We start from the raw sequence: 21,860 nt of genomic DNA on the forward strand, positions 1-21,860 counted from the left end.
GATGGCATACGGACATTTAAATTTTTAATAAATATGGATAGACTCATTCACACTTCTCCCTTTTCCCCACTAATGTGTTCCGCCTAGGCTGATGGTGCAAGGTTGTAGTCAGAACCAGTTTTGCACTTCTGTACACAACACTGTCCACAGTTGAATATTGTTCCCACGGCATCTCCCCTCTGTTTCACACATGTACGAGCCTCTTCTTGCTCTAAACTGGGGCCAGCTGGTGCTCAATCTGGGCAAAATAACTTTAAAATAGTATCTTAAGCAGAATAAAGGAAATATTCTAGAGAGAATGATGAGATTCATGCTAAAGCCAACTACAAACTCGAGGGGAGGGGGCGAGCGATGCAGTCCCCCAATTCTGAGATGCCCACCGACCCCACCCAGGTTTGAGCGGTTTTCGGTTTGCTTTCCCAAATATCGCTGCATTCCTAGTTTGCCCAACCATCCTTGTGAACTCCCTAATCTGTGATTTAAAGCAGGCATCCATTGACATTCTGCTTGGCACTCCTGCCGCTGGGTCGCAGTTGTCAGGGTAACAGCGTGTCTGCAGGGAGAGTCGTCTCTCCAGAGTTTCCACGGAAACCGCTCCCGGCAGAAGCAGGTGCAGCCAGCGGCGCCTCTACCAAGAGCCCAGGGGGCGGGGCGGGCTGGGGTGGGGACCCTGCCTGACCGCGGGGCGTGGCCTCTGGGTTGCAGCGTACACGGACGAGTCTGTTAAATATATACTTGTTATAAAACATTACTTTCAGTGGAATATTTTGCTTTGATAGTCTACTTTCCAAAGAGAACCACTAATTCCTTCCAGCTTGATAATATCCAGTCTCTCTCGAGGAGCTGCCCGAGCTTTGGATATGGTCCAGGTCAATGAGGAACTGCAACGGAGCCCCCCAAAACAGTAAGGTTCTGTCCTAGGGACAGACGCAAGCGGTGATTTATAGGCGCGACTAAAACACGAGGGCTAAGCCTTTGGCGCTTTGCATCTCCCAGATGCTGCAGAGATCAAACAGAACGGGGCTGAGCGTTGTTGCGTAAATTTCTTTTCCTTTTGAGATGCGGGTTAACTAAAAAGGTACCGGCCTCTTGTTTTGTTTCAGAAATCCTATTGCGAAAAGGATTTTTGCTCAGAGGAACGAACAGAGATTTCTGGAAATTTCTTAGGTCAAAGCTGGCATTTGAATCCTTTCCTGATCGGTCCCTGCACAGTCCTAACTGCGGCATCGCTGAGGCCGAGGCAGGGTGACTGCGGTGGAACTCGGGCTCAGTCCCCCGCCTGTCATCTTTGTGTCTCTTTATGGGGGAGGGGCGGACTGTCTGACACAGTTATTAAACCTGGCAGCTGCGTTGGCGGCACTGAGGAGCATTTTGAGTGTGCTCGCAGAAAATAAGGGGCTTCCAGCTGGCTTCCTGCTTGCCATTTCTGGCCGCCTGCAAGGCGTGCCGAGAGCCTTCTCGTCCTTCTAATTGCAGTGGCCAGGGGAGTGCGCGCGCTTGGGAAGCCTTTGGAAACGTGAGTATCTGTGACCTCCGTGCGGCTTGCAGACCGCTCGGCTCCCGACGCTCCCAGTTCAGCTGTCGGATCGCAGAGGCAGCCGCCAGAGAGCAGGCGCACCGGGGACTGGGCTGCGGGAGGGTCCGCGACGCGCGTCGCCACGCCTTGTCTGGAGGTGGCGCGTGCTGGCGCGGCGAGTAGGCGACAATCGTGGCGGCGGCAAGAGGGGGCTTGAAAGCCGGGTGTTTCGCTCGTCGCTTGGGAATGGGTCTTGGGTTTTGTGGACGAACACACAAAGAAAAGAACCTGGAGCCCAGGCAGCCGGCGGAGACGCCCCGTCCAGCCCGCAGTTGCATCTCCCCGCTGGCTCCAAACAATGAGATGAGGCTAGTGTTTCCCCGCCCACTGTGGGGCCATAAATAAGGACCTCTGTTGAGTCTTCTAATAAAATAATGGTTAGAGTGATTTTGGGTCCAGAATGGGGCAACCACACTGCGCGCTGCGCCGTGACTGCTGCGACCCCCTCCTACAGCGACCCGGGATGGCGGCCCCCGGGGTGAGCAGCGCGCGGTCCGGGGTTGCTGGGGATCTCAGCGCCTCTGGGATTTCAGAGCCCCGCTGGCTTCAGGCTCCTTCCCTCCGCTCCGTGGCACATTGTGTTTGTTTTCACATTGTCATTTCTGGCTGCCTGGAAGGCGTGCAGAGAGCCTTCTCGTCCTTCTAATTTGGAAACCAGGCATTAAAAGGAAAAATCTTAATTTTCTTCTTTCTCCCCAAAGTATGAGTGTGAAGGGGTGTGTTTTTTTTTTCCTTTATTATCTTTACTATTGGTGGTTATTGGGAATTTCGAAGTTCCGATTGATTTTTCTATTTAATTCAGGTCAGGATTCCTGGCATCATACAGGGTCTCTCTGTGGTCTGCACAGTTCTTAAAGAACTGTGGCTTTTCCTTAGACAGTTAACAGAACATGACTCTAAAATGTCATGTTCAGTGTTTGGTGAGCCTTTCTGTGTCGATCTGATGCAGGTCCAAATGTATGAAAGAATCCGCTCTGCTGATTCACAGCCTAACTCTTGATGTTGGTTTCTGGTGTCTGGTCTATCGGGACCTTAAGTTCTAAGGGTTGGGGAAGACTCAACTTCCCTAGAGGGCTTGGAAAAGCCAGAATTCATCCAGTGTGGGGAATGTGGTCAAGGAACTATGGACAAACTTCTTAAACTTTCCAGGTCTCAGTTTCCTTACCCATCAAATGGGCACAACGAACTATATCTACCAAAGCAGTTTCTAACTAGCCTAAAAGGCTAAGATTTGTGCTGGTCTTCCAGTTCAGTGTGTCACTAAGCTGCCTTTCTGTTAACCTGACATTTGAGAATTGGTTTAAATGAGAGTTTGGGGGGAAAAAAGGAAAAATTACAAAATGGATATTTTTTTTAAAACCTCAGAAAAATAGTAATCACATGTAGCTTAGAAATTTCCTAAAATCAGATGACTCAATTGATTGTAAATGACTTGATTTATGAATAAAAAACTAAAACTACTATGAACATACATATAGCCCTTTTAATTTTACATATCGGATTATACCCCTGGCCCCAAAATGAAGCTTGATAAGTTTGTGCTTAAATTTGCCCCCATCCTGGAGTGTGACTTCTCAGATTTTTGCAAATGAGTTCTTTGTTAAAAATAAAGAATAGACTATGATTGAGTAAAAATGCTGTGAAACAGAAATTAATGTGATTGTGAGATATTAAGCATGACATTAGGGGACCAGAAATAAGTACTTCTATTGAATCCTCTACTAAAATAACAATTAGAGTAATTTGGGGTTCAGAATGGGGCAACCACAATAATAAAGCAGAAAGAGGAGAAACTAAAAAAAAAAAACCAGAGGCTATTTTAGAAAGAGAAGAGGAGGGGGTGATCTAGTATCCAATGTGTGAGATGCTAATTGAAGTTAGAGTAAGATTTTAATTTTCTATAATGAGGAACTTCTAAAATGGTGAAATGGACCACTAAGGAGCAACAAGAAGAAAACAGTTTTACCTGCCGTTCATGGCCTTAACCTCGCTGTTCTTTACCCTGGCTGCACAGTAGTTCACCTGGGAACCAGGCTCAGACTCTGAATTAACTGGCCGGAGCCAGGGAATGGTGTTTTCTCAGGGGCAAAATGCTAGGGTGGGAGACGTTGGTCTCTGCCTTCGGTGGCAAAGTGTGTCACCGCAGGGCCAAGAGGAGCCGGGGCCTGGTGAGGGTTGAGTAGGGAGGGCTGTTGTCCACATTCCTGTCAGCCAGCTTTGCCAGCTTTTCTGATTTCTTGGGGGAATCTGGGAGTCTAGATTTTTATTTATTAATATGAAATCTCCAGATCGTTAAAGGTTGGCAACTAATTAAAAGTAAAACATTTAAAAGTGCATCGTGCTTGCCAGACAAAATGCCCCTGCCAAGGCCAGTCCACAGCCCAGACTGGGCAGCTGCCGCCAGACGTTTGCCTTTTGGGGGACAGGGAAGAGGCACAATAGAGGCTGGACTGGCTGTCCCCCAGGACCTCTTCTACCTTCTATGGTACAAGTTTCTATCCTGTTTTTAACATGAGGAGTCGTTGGGGCCACAGTGTTTCTGAAGACCATGTCTTCATGCCTGAGTTCCAGCTCCCTGTGGGACTCTCTGGGCTGTTGAATAGAGGAATGATCTCTTTTTGCCTGGCTGTAAATAAGGGGGTTTCTCCCTGGAGACACCACACCTGCTTCCTCCCCCATCTCTACCCCTCAGAGCCTCTTGCTGCCTACACCAGTGGTAGAGATGGGACGGATGGGAATTGGGAGGCCTGAGGACTGTCCTACAGCTATCTCTGTTCGTTCCACTTGCATTGAGAGGTGGGGGCATTATGGCGTGGATTATCCATGCATATAAGCAACGATGGTGGTGAAGTGTGAGCCTTACAAATGAGATTCCAGAATTTCCACTTCACACATCCCTTAAATTTCCTTCCAGCCTTTGCTAAGCCACAGAAGCAACAGCATGTCTTTGGTAGCAAAGAGGAAGCATTTGATATCACTCCTTACAGACAAGAGCATCTCTGCCAAACAGAGGAACAATTTAGGGGGCCTAGAAACGGTGTTAGACCAGGACGCAAGAAAAGACCACTGACTCCAATTAAAACCAAATTAAAGCAAGCTTATTATTTCAACCGGCCGGGCTGCCTCTCCCTCCCAAAACGGCGGGAACAAGACAGCAACCCCATCTTTCCTGCAGCCCAGCTTTATAGCCCAGAAAGTTACACAAAGGGGGGTTACAGATAACAGAACTCTGACGAGCTTAACACTGATGGTAGTTTACATTTTTTGCTGGCCCGACATCAGAATTTATGCGGACTATCAGAGCCTCAGAGAGGGTCGTTGTCTGCCCAGGGAAGGCCAAGATTTGTGAGGCATCACTAAAGTTTCAGAGAGGGCTGCTATCTGGTCAGAGAGCCAGGCATGGGTGAGTTCGAGGCACGGGCAGGCATCCCAAGCAGGTTCAGAATTTGCAGTAATTTATAGTAAAGCTGAAATTATCTTTTCATGGCTTTGTGGCAAGATGGCTCCCAATTTTAAGAAAAGATCAGGTTGGGTCTATCAATGGGACTTGGCTAGATTCTCCCTGGGTCAGCCCTCTGTGTTAGGGTTCTTTTATTTTTGGTTTGGTTTTATATTGTTTGTTTTGAAACATAATAACTGTACATATTTATGATTTATTTGATTTTCTTTTTTTGGTGCCAGGGATTGTACCCAGGGGTGCTAAATCACTAAGCCACATCCCCAGCCCTTTTTATTTTTTATTTTGAGACAGGGTCTCACTAAATTGCTTAGGGTCTCACTTGGTTGCTGAGGCTGACCTTGAACTTACCATCCTCCTGCCTGAGCCTCCTGAGTCACTGGGTTTGAGGTATACACTACTGTGCCCAGCTCTTTTGTCATTTTTAAATCAGATTCTTTGTGTTTTTCTTTCCTGGTGGGATATTTGAGTTCCTTATGTATTCTGGGTATCAATCCCTTGTCAGATGTATAGTTTGCAAATATTTTCTTCCTTTCTGTAGGTTGCTTCCACTCTGTTGATTGGCTCCTTTGATGTATAGCTTTTCAGTTTGATGTAAGTCCATATTGTCTGTTTTTGATTTTGTTCTCAATACCTCTGCAGTCTCATCCCCCCCACAAAATCCTTGCCCAGATTAATGTCATGAAACATTTTCCCTGTTTTCTTCTAGTATTTTCATAGTTTTTTTACCTTACAATTAAGTTTTTAGTCTCTCTCTGTCTCTCTCTGTCCCTCTCTCTCTCTCTCTCTCTCTCTGTGTGTGTGTGTGTGTTGCTGGGGATCAAACCCAGGGCCTCACAGTGCTCTACCACTGAGCTACATCCCCATTCTTTAGTCCCCTTTGAGTTGATTTTGTAACTGGCGAGATGCAGAGTTCTAAAATCTGTATCTGCTGCATGTCGATATGCAGTGGTCTTAGCACCATTTATTGAAGGGACCATCTTTTTCCCAGTGTATGTCTTGGCATCTTTGTTGAAAAGGGTTGTCATATTTTGTTTGGATATTGGAAAAAAGTGCTGAGACAGTGTTGGGGATGCTTTGGATGTTGGAAGGCAAAACACCTGCCTCTCTCTGACTGGGGCACCCCCTGGAGTACTAAGACCAGGGTGGTACCTCCCTCCCTTCCCAATGACAATGCACTGAGAGCCTTCTAGGGTGACACAGAGACCTGTGTGTGCAGTGTCAGAGCTCAGTGCAGAGCAAAGGAGCCCTTACCCAGGCTGACGCACAAAAGCTGGCTTTGTGGGAGACAGCTCTGTTCGGCAAGGCTGCACCAACCTACGTGGAGTTGGCATCCCCCTCCACAGGCTCTGGGGCAAGCAGAACCAAAGTGAGGGTGAACAGGTGCCTGCCTTCCCTCCAGAGGCCGGGAAAACCTTCCCAAAGCCATGGTCAGGCTGTCGAAGCCCTTTTGCAAGTCGAAAATGCAAGTGTATGATTCAAGGATTTCACTCTCATTGAGAAATAAGTGAGAGTTTTGAAGTTAGACTACGGAAATGGCCCAGGAAGGGAAGGAAATAGGATCCAGGTGTTTGGATTCTACTTGCCAAAATGAAGGAAAATGTTGCTTGCAGGACAGAAGCCCTGATGCTGAGCTGCCAAGGCTGTAGGACGGGGTCAAGATGCCCAGTGCCTCACCCATGCCAGGCAGGTGTTCCACCACTGAGCTACAACCCTGTCCCAGTGGTGGACTCTTTTCCTGGAATTGCATGGGTCTACCCTGTCAATTTCCACCACCAGCTGGGACCAAAACTAGGGACTATGTGACTAGCAGGTGCTCTACAGGGCCTCACTTCAGTCTGCAGAGCAGCCGCATGTAGCAAAACATCACTCCGTACCCTGTTAATATGTTCAATTTTATGTATCCCCTTAAAACAAATTTAATTGACATTTTCTTATAAATCCTGTCTCTCTTTTTCATTTCCTGTCAGACTTGTACAGCCAACTCTCTGTTGGCATCTTCAGCCCACTTTCTGCCTTCCTCCTGTTTGAGGAAACTTCTCTGACAATACCCTGCCATTCCTGGTATGGCAGCAGACATTTTTAAAAATTCCATCACTATGTGGTTTGAGGAGACAGAGAAGAGAAGAGATGCTTAAGTTTTCAGTCTACCCTGTGGACTCAGAACCACTAATGGGCTGTTGCTGCCCTTCTCTCTCTCTCTCTCTGTGTGTGTGTGTGTGTGTGTGTGTCAGAGAGAGAGGGAGGGTGCTGAAAATTGAACCCAGAACCTCATGCATGCCCAGCAAGCACTGTACCCACTGCCCACATCCTCAGCCCTGCCATTTAAAAATGTAACGAATAGTTGATTGAGATGTTTTCCCATCTCTAATATGAAATGAAAGTTTTATCAGAGTTAAAAAAAAAGGAATTAAAAATCACTTGTCTTTTTTTTTTGACAACTTTAAAAATATTTTATTAAATTCCTTATCTTTTCTTCCTCCTCCAGTTTTGATTGCTTAAATGCATGCTATAGCAAGGAGAAGATTTTCAGATACACTAATGAATGTAGACCCTCAAACAAATATAAATGAGTTTTTGATTCTATCTCCATATGCTCTAAAACCACAGTGAAGGATAAATAGAAATTGTCTTTAGCTTCATTTTTAAAATAATAAAGGATTTAATGGAAATTCTCTAATTGCATGGTCTTTGTTTATATGGACAGATGGTCCCCATTATACTCTGATACAGTACTATAATACCTGTCAAGCTACCTGTTCCCCGGTGTTTTCTAGTACCTAATAACTAATTCATTGAAAAATGTTCACATAGATGTACAAAAACAATAAAGAAAAGGATGGACTTTCTTGGAAAATTTTGTTGGAAAAAATAATGAAAAATCACTTGTCTTAATCTGTGAGTATAGCAGCTTCCAAGATGACTTGTCAACATGCCGAGTGGTCTGCTGTCCACATCGCATTGTCAGCCAGTCTGTCTGGAGAACTAGTAGCAGCTGTGAAGATCATAGTGTAATAAGTTACCCCCAAAAGTCAGGACTACTCATTATTTCTACGAGAGATGAGCTTTGTGAGATTCAGCACTCTCTGCATCACTTCCCACTCCTCTATTATTCTCCTTGCACATTTTCCCACGTTACTTTCAGCTACTTTAAGTAAAAAGTTACCACTTCACTATGCTTTTTAGCTTGGCGACGAGTAGCATTTCCATTGTTATAGCTCTTATTTTACAACTTTCACCAACTGCTTTGTGCAGTTTTTAGAAGATGAGTCAGCTGCAGTCTTCACACTCTGGTTTTGAAACATCTCTTCATAAACCTTCAGCGTGAACTACTCCTCTGAAATTTTTCTCCCCACGCTCCCCTCTCCCCTTCTTAATTCCTTGGAGTTAGTCTTTATTAAACACCATCAGAAAGGGTAAGTAAGCTGATTCACAGAATAATATCACATTTCTGAGAATAGTCATGGCAAAACTCACTCATCTCTTTAATTTCCCCAAAGGAAACAAATGAGTCTTATGAATTACCCTTAGGGCTTTAAGAAGATAATTATTTTCTGTTTGTTTGTTTGTTTTTTTGTGGGGATTGAACCCAGGGCCTTGTGCATACAAGGCAAGCACTCTACCAACTGAGCTATATTCCCAGCCTGAGAAGATAATTATTTTCTAAGCTTCATTTGTAAAAAGGGGAGGGAAGGGTTGGGTGCTAGCTCTAAGGCTCATAAACCATAAGGACTTCATTGTTGTTGTTCTTGCATTCACACTAGTCTCCCTAGGAGGGAGAGGAGCCTGGGGAGACCCCTGGCCTCTGCAAATTAACTCTTCATGGGTCGAGCTCTTTGGACACCCCTTTACCGCCCACTCTTTAGTATTCTGAGTAACAAAGATTTGGTTGTCCTTTGAACTAAAATAGCTGCTTTGTTCTCAAAACTCAATATGAAATTTTGAAATGGGGATTGTATTCCTCCCTTTATACAGAAGCACTTTGCAAACAAATGTTTATAACCAAACCCCTACAGCTTTCACAAGCCTAGAGATGGCTCAGAGATACACCGAGGCTTTGTGCCAAACAGGAACTGACATGGATTTGAACCAGCACAGTATATGGCAGGGATGAGCCTCATCTCTGTGCATGCACACTCCCATGCAGTCCAAAAAGGAGTCCCACTACAAAGTCTCCTTATTTTACAGTAGAAAAGAGGCCCAGGGAGGTTGAATACATTCTCCAAGGTCACCAGCTAATAAGAAGTGGGCACCCGGGCTTGACTCCCACCTGCCTGACTTTGGAGCTTTTGCTGTCTATCCTAGCTGGCAACCTAGTATGGGTTCACAAATCTGACTATTCCAATAACTTAAGAAAACAACTAAGAAAGCATGCAGACACACACAGAGGTACCTGTTCAAAATCCGGGATGACTCTCAGACCTTAGGGTCTGTGGAAAGAGAGAGAGCCCCTGGAATTCTTTATTCTTATATAGGGGACACACAAGGGGAGGTTCCACAGAACATTCTATCCCCAAAAGGGCAAAGGGGTAGGATTACAAAGGAAAAGGTGAATGTGACTCAACCCCACGGGGTGATGCCTGCTCCTGGAGCCACGCCTCCTTATCCAAGTCGGGGTAAAGCCCAAGTTTTTGTGGGGCGCAGTGATCGCTCAGTACCTCTTGCTCAGGACTTAAGGACGTGTATTTCCAGAGCGGCTCCTGACATAAAGCCATTGCTTTTCCCGCGTACTCTGCACACGATGGGATGCACAGCAGAATGGGGATATTTTGTCCCCCACGTGGGCTTTTATTAGGGTTCCCTGCTTAGGGGACTTCTGAGAACTCTCAGAGATCAACTAACATATTTCCTGGTTTCACGTGAGAGCATCAGTGAGGGTGGTTTCATGGGCCACCAGCAAAAAGTGTACCATTGTCCTTTATAGTTGACTTATTGTAAGGGAATGAAATTGGAAAAAAAACAGAAGGCAAGGCTGGAAGATCCAAGTGCTTAAGCGAACTTGGTCAGAGTCTGACCGTGAATAAGTCTTAGGAAGCTGAAAGGTCTTAAATGCAATTCCTGGGCACATTCTTTCTGGGTGGGAAAAGCTCAGCCAAGTTATTCCTAGGGGAAGCTGTTTGCTGTCTACATTATTGCCGAATTCCTAAACCTGCGAAGGCAAGGACTCTAGTTTTATCTCTTTATTCTGGCACTTAGTCACTTAGCTCATTGCTTGGCATATAGTATGTGTTCAGTAAATATTGGTTTGAATGAGAGTTCCAGAGAAATAGAACCAAAGATTTATACAGATGGAGATGATACAGAGATGTGCTATAGTGTGCTTCTGAAAGACTCAGGTGCACGATTGAGAGGTAAGAGGTGGGGCTTAAAGATCACTGGAGGGCATGTCCTTGACAGGGATATCAGGACTTCTGCCCTTTTGAAAAAGAGATAAAAACATTCAGAAATCTTCTTGCTACCCTGGTTCCTAGCCTCCATAATTCTCTCCCTGAAGGTGACCAAATTTCCACCCACGTGTACCCTCCCTGAAATGTTCTTGCATATTTATGGACTGCTAGTAGACCCTGAGTTACAGCCCACGTCAACTTGGTTTTCTTTCCAGTACTCTGTCCTCTTTTCCCTTCTCCATAACTTAGTCATGGTACAAGTCTTGAATACATCACTATTTATATTCCTAGGACTCTGTAAATATTGTCACTGTTGAGTCAAGTAGTGTGCTATAATCACGTTTCCTTTTATGGACTGCATTTGTTGTACCCAGAGGTAATAACTACTTCATTTTTTTTCCACTAGATTTTCTAAGGCTTCCTGTGAATGTTCCTATCAAATGCTCCAACAGATATGATATATTACTAATATTTTTTTTCATTCAGAAAGTTCCAAATATTTTATTTGTTCGACTTCTCCACAGCCTCCGGAGCCTTTCTTCTTAGTCCTCTGTCCAACTTCAACATGGACTTTATTTCCCCTGTCAGCCTCAGGATGTTAATGGGGGGAGGGAGCTTTCTTTCATCATTCTCCTGTGTTAGATTATTTTTTTCCTGAACCCCATATCTTTCCCTTTCCCATTTTAATTGTGGTTTTTTTTTTCCTGAAATATCTACTCTAGTAGTTTTTTCCTTCCTTCCTTCTTTTTTTCTTTTCTTTTTTCCTAAGAACTGGGAATTGAAGCCAGGGCATTGCTGTTCTTGATTCATGGACAATATCTCTTTTTGCTCTGAAGATATTAAATATAGTGAATTTACAAAAAAGAAAAGCTTTTCTTCTAGTCCTTTTGTTGCTTCTGTATCCTCTGAGTTCCTTTATGCTGTTTATTTGTGTTTTATTCAACATGTTTTCTTTTCTCAAATGTCTGGAGATCTTGACTATCCACTCACACTTACTAGCGGTACCCCTTGGTCAAGTTCCCTCACCCTTGCAAATGCTCAAGCATTTGACTGAAGTCTGGTAGACTTTTGATTGGCAACTGGTAGACCTTCGTAGGGTGATTTGGCAGTGAGCCAGGTTTTCTTTGGGTGACCCCAAAAGGCAGTGTTGGGTCCATCTAATTTCTTCCAAGTCTAAGAAACCTCCTAATTGTGGAGTGTAGCTCAGTAATAGAACAGTTGTTTAACATGCAAGATGGCCTGGGTTGCTTCCTAGCACTGAAAGAAAACAAGTTTCTCCCTTAAGAAGCCTCCTAAGGATATTTGTGCTGGGGGTAGATAAATTGATTTCCACCACTTTGGGAGAATGAAAGGGAACAGGATCTGGAATGCCCACCGTGCACAGTGTACAGATTTCACTTTAGTTTATTATTTTTTATTTCATTTATCTATTATTTTGGTGCTGGGGACAAAACCCAGGGTGTCACACACGCTAAGCAAGTGCTCTACCACTGAGCTCCACTCTGATTTCCAGCTTGAAGTTTGATGTGCAGCCACCCCTCGGGTCTGGAGACATCACATTAAATTTCTTCTCTGCAGGGGAGTCTGTTCATTTTTTAACATTTTGCTTTATCCTGGGGCTATGTGTAGTAAAACCAGTCATGTTGTGATATCAATAATATGGACCCTGGCCTGATGCAATGGCATGGCACATGCCTACAATCTCAGTGACCCTGGAGCCTGAGGCAGGAGGATCGCAAGTTCAAAGCCAGCCTCAGCAACTCACCGGGGCCCTGGGTAACTCAGCAAGACCCTGTCTCTAAATAAAATATAAAAAGGGGCTGGGGATGTGGCTCACTAGTTAAGCACCCCTGGGTTCAATCCCCAGTACCAAAAAACAGAAGGACTCTCAGCCAAAATGTTTGGGTTCAAGTTTGGGTTCAAGTTTGGTTTCAAGTTTGGGTTCTGTTGGTTACTAGCGTTACCACCTTGGTCAAGTTCCCTCACCCTTGCAGTTGGTGACGGCTTGCTCAAGGTGAACAAGCACCATGTTCAGAGAGGGGCAGAGCACTTTTTTTTTTTCTTTTTACCCTGCACTCTCAATTTCTGTGCTTTCAGTTGGCTTTCTTTCATAACACACAACCAAACCAATGAAAGCACAAAGGAGTGCAATGCACACATGATCTTGCTGCGGTGATGGTATGGAGTTTCCCACTGAAGGAATTCATTGTTCACAGAATTGGGCAAGAAGATGGGGGTGGAGTCTCGAAACAAATGGCCTATTGAAAACTTATGCCATGACAGATGATGATGCAATAGCAAACTGTAACACAGAAAGAAGTCCCAAGTGAAAATCTTGTGTTACAAACACATCAAAAGCTATTGAAGAAATGGCCAGGAAACATGTTTTAAGGTCTTCTGGGCCTTCAGGTTTGACTCTGCCCGCGGAATCTTGAACAAGTGGCTTCTGCTCAGTTCACTGCTGTAGTTAGAACCTTCTAAGGTTCTAAGGTGTCCTTCTCAGCTCCTGATGGCCTCTGGAATAAGTACACAACTATGGGGGTGCAGTGAATCCTACATCCCCCCGAGTAACTGGATGGAGAAGAGGAATGCAAAGAAGGACAGAGAGAGTTTGAGCAAACTTAGGCCAACTTAGAGAGAAGGAGACAGACGTGGGATCCCATCCCCACTGGGTCTAGCCTTGTGGAGATGTTTAGGGTGGTCCTAAACCCTCCACCCAGAATGTCTCTTCTGCGGACTTTCTGGCTCAAAAGCATGGAAAGTGACAAAATACACAGGTGTTGGGATATATGAAATATCAAAGCATGTACTTTCCAAAGCTCATTTGCCGATTTCCTTATCATTTACTTTTTTAAAAAATTGCTTTTATTTTTTAAATACATGACAGCAGAATGCATCACAATTCTTATTACACATATAGAACACAGTTTTTCATATCTCTGTATATAAAATATATTCACACCAATTCATGTCTTCATACATGTACTTTGGATAACAATGATCATCCCATTCCACCATCATTGCTAACCCCCTGCCTCCTTCCTTCCCCTCCTACCCCTCTGCCCTATCTAAGTTCATTATTCCTCCCATACTCCTCTCCCTATCCCACTATGAATCAGTCACCTTATATCAGAGAAAACATTTGGCATTTGTCTTTTGGGGATTGGCTAACTTCACTTAGCATTATCTTCTCCAACTGCATCTATTTACCTGCAAATGCCATGATTTTATTCTCTTTTATTGCTGAGTAATATCTATACTGATTTAATAAAATAGGGAAAATATACCCAGCTACTCATAAGTAAACATTTTAAATAGAGAAAATTTGCAAAAGCATATATACAAGGATTTTTTGCAGCATTTCTTTGTAATATTAATTAGAGAAGTGGTTAAATAAATGATGCTACATCCATAAAATAGCATGTTATGTAACCATATGCACACATGCAGAATGGGATTATAGAACTAAATCTCTTTATAAGAAAAGTTATCCATGATATATTATTTATAAGAAAGCAAAAAGAAATGATAAATCATATGCACTATTTTGTGTTTGTTTTTTGTGGTGCTGGGATCCAACCCAAGGCCACAAATGTGCTAGACAAACACTCTAGGGACTGTTGTTATAAAAAATGTGTTTATCTAGAAAACCACCAGCAATATGCTAATTTGTTGAACAGTCATTTCTGTACAGTAAGATGATAGGTGATAATTGAATTTTTATAAAAGAACATTTTTTTGAAACTTGAAAAAAAACTATATATCCATACAGTAAACAAAGGCAGACAATGAAAAGCATAAAAACAGAAGAAAGTAATCTTAATAAATGCACATTGGATAATCATAATTGATTGAGATTAACACTCTAGAGACTTTGAAATAAATCAGTGTTAATTTTTCCATTTTCTTGAAACCAATTGAATAGGCTTAGAGATATAAAATAGCATTACGTCAATTAGCATGTATAATGATAGAGAGTGGCTGACTTAATTGCTTTGTTAAGAGGTTTTTAAAATATATTGATTTTTTTCCCAGCTCTGATCTAGCACTTATTCAAAATTCTTTAAAAGAATTTTACTTGCTGCAAATCCTATAGCAGTGGAGGTATCTTGTTCTTTTTAAGAAATCAATATGTTTTGAAAAGCAGAGAGATTATTACTCGTGACAAAGTTGGGACCAATATTTCAGGCAGATTCTTGAAAGAAATCTATCACTGTGACCACACTGTCTTGGAAAATGTAGACTTACCCACTGTGATTTAATGTATAGACTTAACATATCTGTTTGCATTATTTAGTGACACCTACACATTTTATTGGGGAGATGACAGCCTTAACCGAGTCTTCAAAGACAAACTGTGTAGTAGGCCCTGCTTATTACAATTTCCCTTGGAATATAAATTTTTATTTAATTTCACATGCCTCTTTGAGGTATTAGTTCTTGACCTATCATTTCTGATGAGATTTAACTTTTATAAATGTATACAATTGTATGTGTGCCTGTGTATATAATGTATGCACGAGTATGTATGCATTTCTATGTTGTTGTATGAGAAAACGATTCCTAAACCGTAGTGTTTAATTTTAATGCTGATGAAGTTCCCTGTAATCCTTCATCATTGGGATGAAAAGAACCCCGACTTTGTGAAATAATTTTCAAGCCTCCCAGGTAGTCTAACCTGGAGTGTGTTTGAATTGTCAGTGGTGTTCGGACGTTTCCAAGTGGCATCAGTCCATGTCTAAATATGGTGCACGGGAACCTCGTGCCTTTCACCGGCTGGCACGGTGCTTTGTGTCAGTGAGGCCTGTGTCTCTCTGCAGCGGCCATCGACACAATCAGGCACATTCTGACCTCATCTGCATCTACTCCACAGATGTGTGCTGGTGGGACGTCCAGGGAGGATGCCTGCTGTCTGCAGCTGGGTGTGGATTTGACACTCCAGCTCACTGCCTAGCACAACACAGCTGACTTGCATGGGGCTAAGACTGTTTTAGAAGGAAAAGGGAAAGGAGGAGGAAAAAGAGAAGAGGGAAGGGAGGGGAGGAAGAGTACAGGGAGCCGAAGGGAGATACAAAATGAGACAAGGTTTAATCAACCCAGTGGTAATTTTCGTTCCTAGTGAAACAAGCAAATTAATCTACACTAATACATGAGTCAGGGTCCTGCTTATCGATTTTTAGGAGAAATGAGAATTACATTTTGTGTTAGTCTTTTGTCACTGAAAGGAAAGTGAGAAAGCAAGAGACGGCAAGCAGGAAATGAAGGAAGGAGACCAAGCAGAGTCCACAGGAAAGTTTAGCTGTCAAAGCTGACAAATCAAGGCCATCTCTCTGTGGAGAGGAGAGAGGCCCAAGGTGTTCAGGTGTTCAGCTTTGTGGGGCAGGGTTTGGAGTTGTAGTTGTGGTGCTATGGGAGAGACTCGGGTGCTTGTGTCAGTGGGGATTAGCATGGGATTGGCTTAGGTCGATGGCACCATGGGGCAGGTTACTAATGGGGGTGGGGGAGTTCAGAGGAAGTACAGGAAAGCAAAACTTATCTCATAAGATGGCAGTTAACATTTAAGATGACTGCTCAGATATTAAATCAAGACCCTATGACAAAATACCTGAGAAAAATAACTTGAAGGAGAAGACATTTATCTTGGCTCACGGCTTCAGAGATTTCAGTGTGTGGTTGACCAGCTCCATGGTTCCCGGGCTTGAGGTGAGGCAGAATATCATGGTGGCAGGGTGTGGCAGGACTAAGCTGTTCATCTCATGGTGACTGAGAAGGAGAGAAAGAGGGATGAGGCTAGGGACAAGATCTAGTCCCCAAGGTCATGCCCCCAAGAACTCACTCCTTTCAAGTAGGTCCTATCTCCGACAGTTTCCACCACCTCCCAATGCGTCTGGCTATGAATTAATTGATCTATTGATAGGTTACAATCCTCACAATCCGATCACTTCCAAAAAGCCCCTCCTGTGAACGCAACTGCCCTGGGGACAAAGGCTTCAACACATGAGCCTTTGGGGGACATTCCAGAACCAAACTATAACACAGTTTTAAAATAACTTGGCGGAACTGTCTGGGATTCCGTGAGCACGAGGCATGCCAGTTCAGTGGGCCCCTGCCTGAGCCTGGGCTGGTGATGGAGGCGCTGCATGGGCCTCAGAGCTGCGGTGCTGGCACGGCCACTTGCAAAGCATCTGCCACATCGATGTTTTATTTCCTTTTTCGTCATTCCATCCCGCTGCAGGGACCCTCCAACCCCAGCTGGTGAGCGCCAAGCAGCAGCTGCGTTCTGCATGTGAGCTCGCTCATGCGCTCCGTGAACTATAGGCAGCTTAGAGCTTTTACTCCTGGTGGGAAGGGATCCGAGTGGGCTGAGAAACCAGCTCAGAGGCCCCACGGATGATGTGCAGAGTGAGCCCCTCACACAAGGGATCCCAGTCCAGGGCAGGGTGGGGGTGAGGACAGCTGTCCCTCTGCTCACCAAGCCTTTCGCCCTTATTCAGAGCAAGGTCAGGCTTGAGAATGAGACACCTTTTAACCATTTCTTTTTCTTTCTTTTTCTCTTTTGTGGTGCTGGGGATCAAACCCAGGGCCTCACACATGTTAAGCACATGCTCTACCCCTGAGCTACACCCCAGCCCTGGGGCACCTTTTTCTAATCACACAAAGGGCCACTGGTGGATCGCCCAACTAGACAGTAATGTTAGCTGTACCTCTAGGCTCCTGGTCAATCACCTAGGCAGGACTAGACCAGGCCTGTTTCTATCTTATTTAATATTTATAACTAAGTGAGTCATAGTAATGTGGTTTGGAGAAGTGTCCCCAAAGGACCACGTGTTGAAGGCTTGGTTCCCAGTTCCCAGTGCTATTGGGAGGTGGTAGAACCTTTAAGAGGTGGGGCCTAGTGGGAGGAAGTTAGGTCACTGGGGGCGTGTCTTTGATTGGGACAATGGGACCCCTTCCCTTTCTCTGTCCCTCCATCTCCTTCACTTTCCTGCTGCCATGAATGAGTAGCTAGCCTTGCTCCACTACATTCTCCCCTCCGTAGTGCGCTGTCTCACTACAGGCAAAAGCAATGAAGCCAAGCAACCATGGACCAAAACCTTTCCACTTTATAAGCTGATTATCTCAGATACTTGTTACAGAAATAGAAGTCTGACTAACACAATCACCACTAGCTGCTTTTTCTACATGAGGAAACACAGGTCTAGAAAACCTAAGTGGCTTACTTGAGATTGCCTGGTGAATAAGGTAGGGGACAGACAACCAGCTGTGGAAGGGCAGATCCAGGAGTTTATCAATCACTTCATTCAGTCAGGGAAGGATCAGGGTTTTCCTTGCCCAAGTGGCCAAAAAATAAACCACCATCAATATTTATCCTATACATATTTGACATCTGATCATGTCTCCTATGGCCCTGTACCACTCACAGTTCCTACCACAATGCTTTTAGAACAGAAGAATTTGAATAAACACAGATCAGACTGGTTAATGGGAAAAAAGAATGGCACATCTTGGTTCAAGGGTTAGGGATATGGCTTCAGTGTCTCCTAAACTATTTTTCCTTAGGTAAATTCCAAAATTGTGCAAAAACAGAAAGAACAGTATAATAACCCTCATGAGCCCAAACTCTGGGTCAATAATAATCCACGTTTTCCCAACCCTACCCCTGCTGCTTTTCTGCTGTTTTGGTCTTGTTTGTTTTGTTTTACTGATATATTTTAAAGTAAGTCCCAAAGATGTTCATTTGCCCATGAGTACTTCAGTATGGAAAACTAACAGATAAAGACCAGGCACAGTGACACACGCCTGTAGCCCCAGCTACTTGGGAGACTGGGCCAGGAGGATCACTTGAGCCCAGGAGTTCAAGGCCAGCCTGAGCAACTTAGCAAGGCCCTGTCTCGAAATAAAGAACGTGAGCAAACAACAAGGGAAGCCCCTCTGTGCAATTATTATACCTAGCTACACTAACACTAAGTTTACAAGCATCTTCTAATATCCAGCCCACAGTCAAATCGATAAAGTCAAAGCATCCTTTTACAGTTACTTTGTGCAATCAGAATAGAAATCATGTGCACATTGCATTTGGTTGTTAGGTCTCTAGTACTATTTTCTCTCATAGTTTCACTTTCTCTTTTTTAATGACTTTTTTTTTTAAAGAAACCAGAGCATTTGTGCATTACAGTGTTTGTGTGTGTGCATATGTGTCTGCACGTGTGTGTGTGTGTGTGTGTGTGTGTGTGGTGGAGGTACTGGGGATTGAACTCGGAAGTTTTTGCCTCTGAGATACCTCCTCGGCTCCTTATTTTATTCTACTATGTTCTTTTTATTTTATTTTATTTTATTTTATTTTGAGACAGAGACTTAACATCAAACTTGCCATCCTCCTCCCTCAGCCTCCCTAGGAGCTGAGATTAAAGGTCAGCACCACTGTTTGCTGCCTGGCTCATTAAAGCGATTTCAAACTCTGATGATGACAAAGATTTCCTGATGATGCCTGATTTTCAGGAGATTTGAGGATTCTGGTTTATATTATTATTGCTCATTCAGCACAGATGTGTACTGAGTGAATGCTCACTGTGTGCTCACCTGTGTCCAATGGAGGAGACACAATGGTGTCCCAGTGCCCAGCCTGCAGGAGAGTGATGTGTGGCCACAAAACAGGGTAGGAGGTGAGAGAGGCAGTGTTCTTTAGATGGGACAGTGTGAGGACTGAGGAAGTGACATTTTGAGATCTCAGTAATGAAGATCTGGAAAGGAGGGACAGGGACACCCGGCCAGGCTGGAGGGGTGTTTGGCGAGTCAGAGTTCAAGAGCTGAGCACAGTGACACAATGCAGGGAGGTCCCAGGACCTGTGGGACTTGTTATCCCCACAGGCTCCAGAGAAGAATGGATGTTAACCTGGACACAGTACAAAATGGTTTTTGTCATATTGTAGACCCAATTTTGTTTTAAAACCAGGGATTGAACCCAGGGCCACTTCACCACTGAGCCACATCCCCAGCCCTTTTTATGTTTTGTTTTGTGACAGGGTTTCACTAAGTTGCTTAGGGCCTTACCAGGTTGTTGAGGCTCAGTTTGAACTCATGATCCTCCTGCCTCAGCCTCACGAGCCACTGGATTTCAGGCGAGCACCACCACCACGCCTGGCAAGTGGCCCCAGATGTTAAGCAGATGTTTAAAAAGTTCCTTACCAGTCGAACGGGTGGAGATGTGGCTGGAGCTTGGAGTGACCCTTGGGTCTGGGTTTAGCACGTCTCACCTCCCTCCCGACATGTGCACTACGGAGCAGGCTGAGGGGTTGAGCAAGGACGACTGCGGGGGCGTGAAAGGCAGAGTTCCACGTTCAAGATCAAAACCCTGCAAAAGAAATGCAGGGGACATCTTAAAATGGCCGCAGGAGGGAAGAAACCAGAAGTCCCAGGTCCCCAAGAGGGAGCAACAAGAAAGGGCTTGCGCTCCACACACTCTTCTTGACCTTCAGGCCTGAACACGCTCAGCTGGAAATCTGTTCCTCCCCTGAAGCATCTGCTTCTCAATCTCAGAGACCCCCTAAGGGTACCCGAGGGGCCTGACCAGAGCTCAGGCAGCAGTGAGGGCGTCCAGCATCTGCCTCTGAATGACAGCGCTGTCCTCCGGAGCAGCCCTCACCCAGCCTCTGGTTTGCTTTCCCTTTCTCTTGGCCCTTCTGCTGACCATCAATGGCACCGAAGTTTGAAGATGCAGCCATTATGCACCGAGGGTGGCCTTCCTGAGGTGCAGTCAATCCGTTTCGGTTGCCAGGAAACTTTGACTTTCCTATTCCCTCTTTTCAACTCCTCAGGTGACAGTGACACCCTGGAGTCAGTCCTAAGTCTCAACATGAACAGAGGAAAGGGATGGAGAAGGTTCCTAGGGCAGGTGGGGTTAGGTGTGGAGGTCGCTGTCCATCCGTGGGCCCCCTGAGGGTGCGCCAGAGACCAGGCAGATGGCAGCCAGCCCACAATACCCTGATTTCTCACTGTTTACTGACAGCAGCATGGTTTTGGTTTATTTTGGTACGGGAGTTTGGACTCAGGGTTACTTATCCACTGAGCCACATCCCCAGCCCTTTTAAAAAATATTTTATTTAGAGACAGGATCTCGCTGAGTTGCTTGGCACCTCACTAAGTTGCTGAAGCTGCATTTGAACTTGCCATCCTCCTGCCTCAGCCTCCCGAGATGTAGGGATTACAGGCGTGTGCCACTGTGCCTGACCTCTTTGTTTTTATTTTTTCTTTAGCAATGTTCTCGCTTATTCCTTATAATCTCATTAATTTTTTTAAAAGTATCTTTATATCATAAAATGCAAGCAATTAACTACTGCCTAAAACGTAAGCTCAACAAAACCACAGACAGCTCTGTAGTGCACGAGTAAATCAGCTCTCAGCAAGCCTTGCTCTTGCCATAAGACAGATAAACTCTCCAGGGCACAAATAGATTGTATGTCCTAAGTCACCTTTATCAAACACATGGCAAGATATTGATTGCCACTGTATCTGAACAAAACTCAAACAACTATTTAATAGCCACTTGTGTTCAGGAGGAGGCTCAAATGATCCAAGTTCCCAGCTCTTTGTCAATAGCTGGTTCCATTTTTTTCCAGTGGGTTGATTTCATCAGGCAATGACTGGAAGTGACCCTCACAGCAGGGTGTTCTCCCATCTTGACTGTGGCATCGGTGAGAATGTCTAATGCTGTGCTCACAGTGGCCTTCAGGGTGCCTGGAAGCTGGGCTGGGAAGAGGGAGATGGCGGGGGGTTGCATGGCTGATCTAGGAAAGCACATGAGGAAGCTGTACGGGATCCCAGAACTGAGCTTGACAGCAGGAGAAAGGCAGATTTTAAATTTTGAATTTTAAAGAGTAAGGAGCACATTCAGATCAGAAAGGAATGGTAACAGTTGACACTGATGGATATGCTCATTAGACTCTATTGATCACTACCCAGTGTACACATGAATCAGAGCTTCATGTGACCTTGAAAATATGAACACATATGTGTCAATCAAAACATTTTATTTTTAAAAAGGTAATAGGCTGTCTATACAAAAAAATATGATCTCTTTTGAATTTGGAGTTTTCTGTGTTTAATAAAACACTTTTTTGTAAATTGTTATCTGTGGGGTGGTGATGTAGCTCAGAGGTAGAGTGCTTACCTAGCATGCTTGAGACCCTGGGTTTGATTCCTGGCACTGGAAAATAAAAAACAAGATTATGCTTGTCTCAATGGGTATCATTTTTAGGGTAATAAAAAGAGATTCCTGGTCGAAGAAATTTTTAGAATCATGCATACCATAAACTTCTCTTGGGGATTCACAGTACATATTAATACATTAAAGGCTCTGAGAAGCCCCATGATTAAAAAGTCTGCTTAATTCAGAGTGTCCCAGACTTATTTCCCCAACTGTTTTGCCCTCTAGCGTCAGCTG

General features: G+C 44.4%; 1 protein-coding gene across 2 annotated transcripts in view; it reads left to right on the forward strand.

Moving 5' to 3' along the window:
• The first annotated feature begins 773 nt into the window (after positions 1-773).
• The window catches only part of Trim2 (tripartite motif containing 2), a 189,328-nt gene continuing 168,241 nt past the window's right edge, over positions 774-21,860 (forward strand). Inside the window, exon 1 of one of the 2 annotated variants that reach the window (XM_048813541.1) lies at positions 774-904. The gene's annotated coding sequence lies outside the window, so the exon portion shown is untranslated. Of the gene's footprint in view, positions 905-1,499; positions 1,517-21,860 lie in introns of those variants that run through there. The other variant, XM_048813542.1, reaches the window with a different exon arrangement.

The sequence above is a fragment of the Marmota marmota genome, unplaced genomic scaffold, assembly GCF_001458135.2.
Source record: "Marmota marmota marmota unplaced genomic scaffold, marMar, whole genome shotgun sequence".
NCBI classification, from domain to species: Eukaryota; Metazoa; Chordata; class Mammalia; order Rodentia; family Sciuridae; genus Marmota; species Marmota marmota.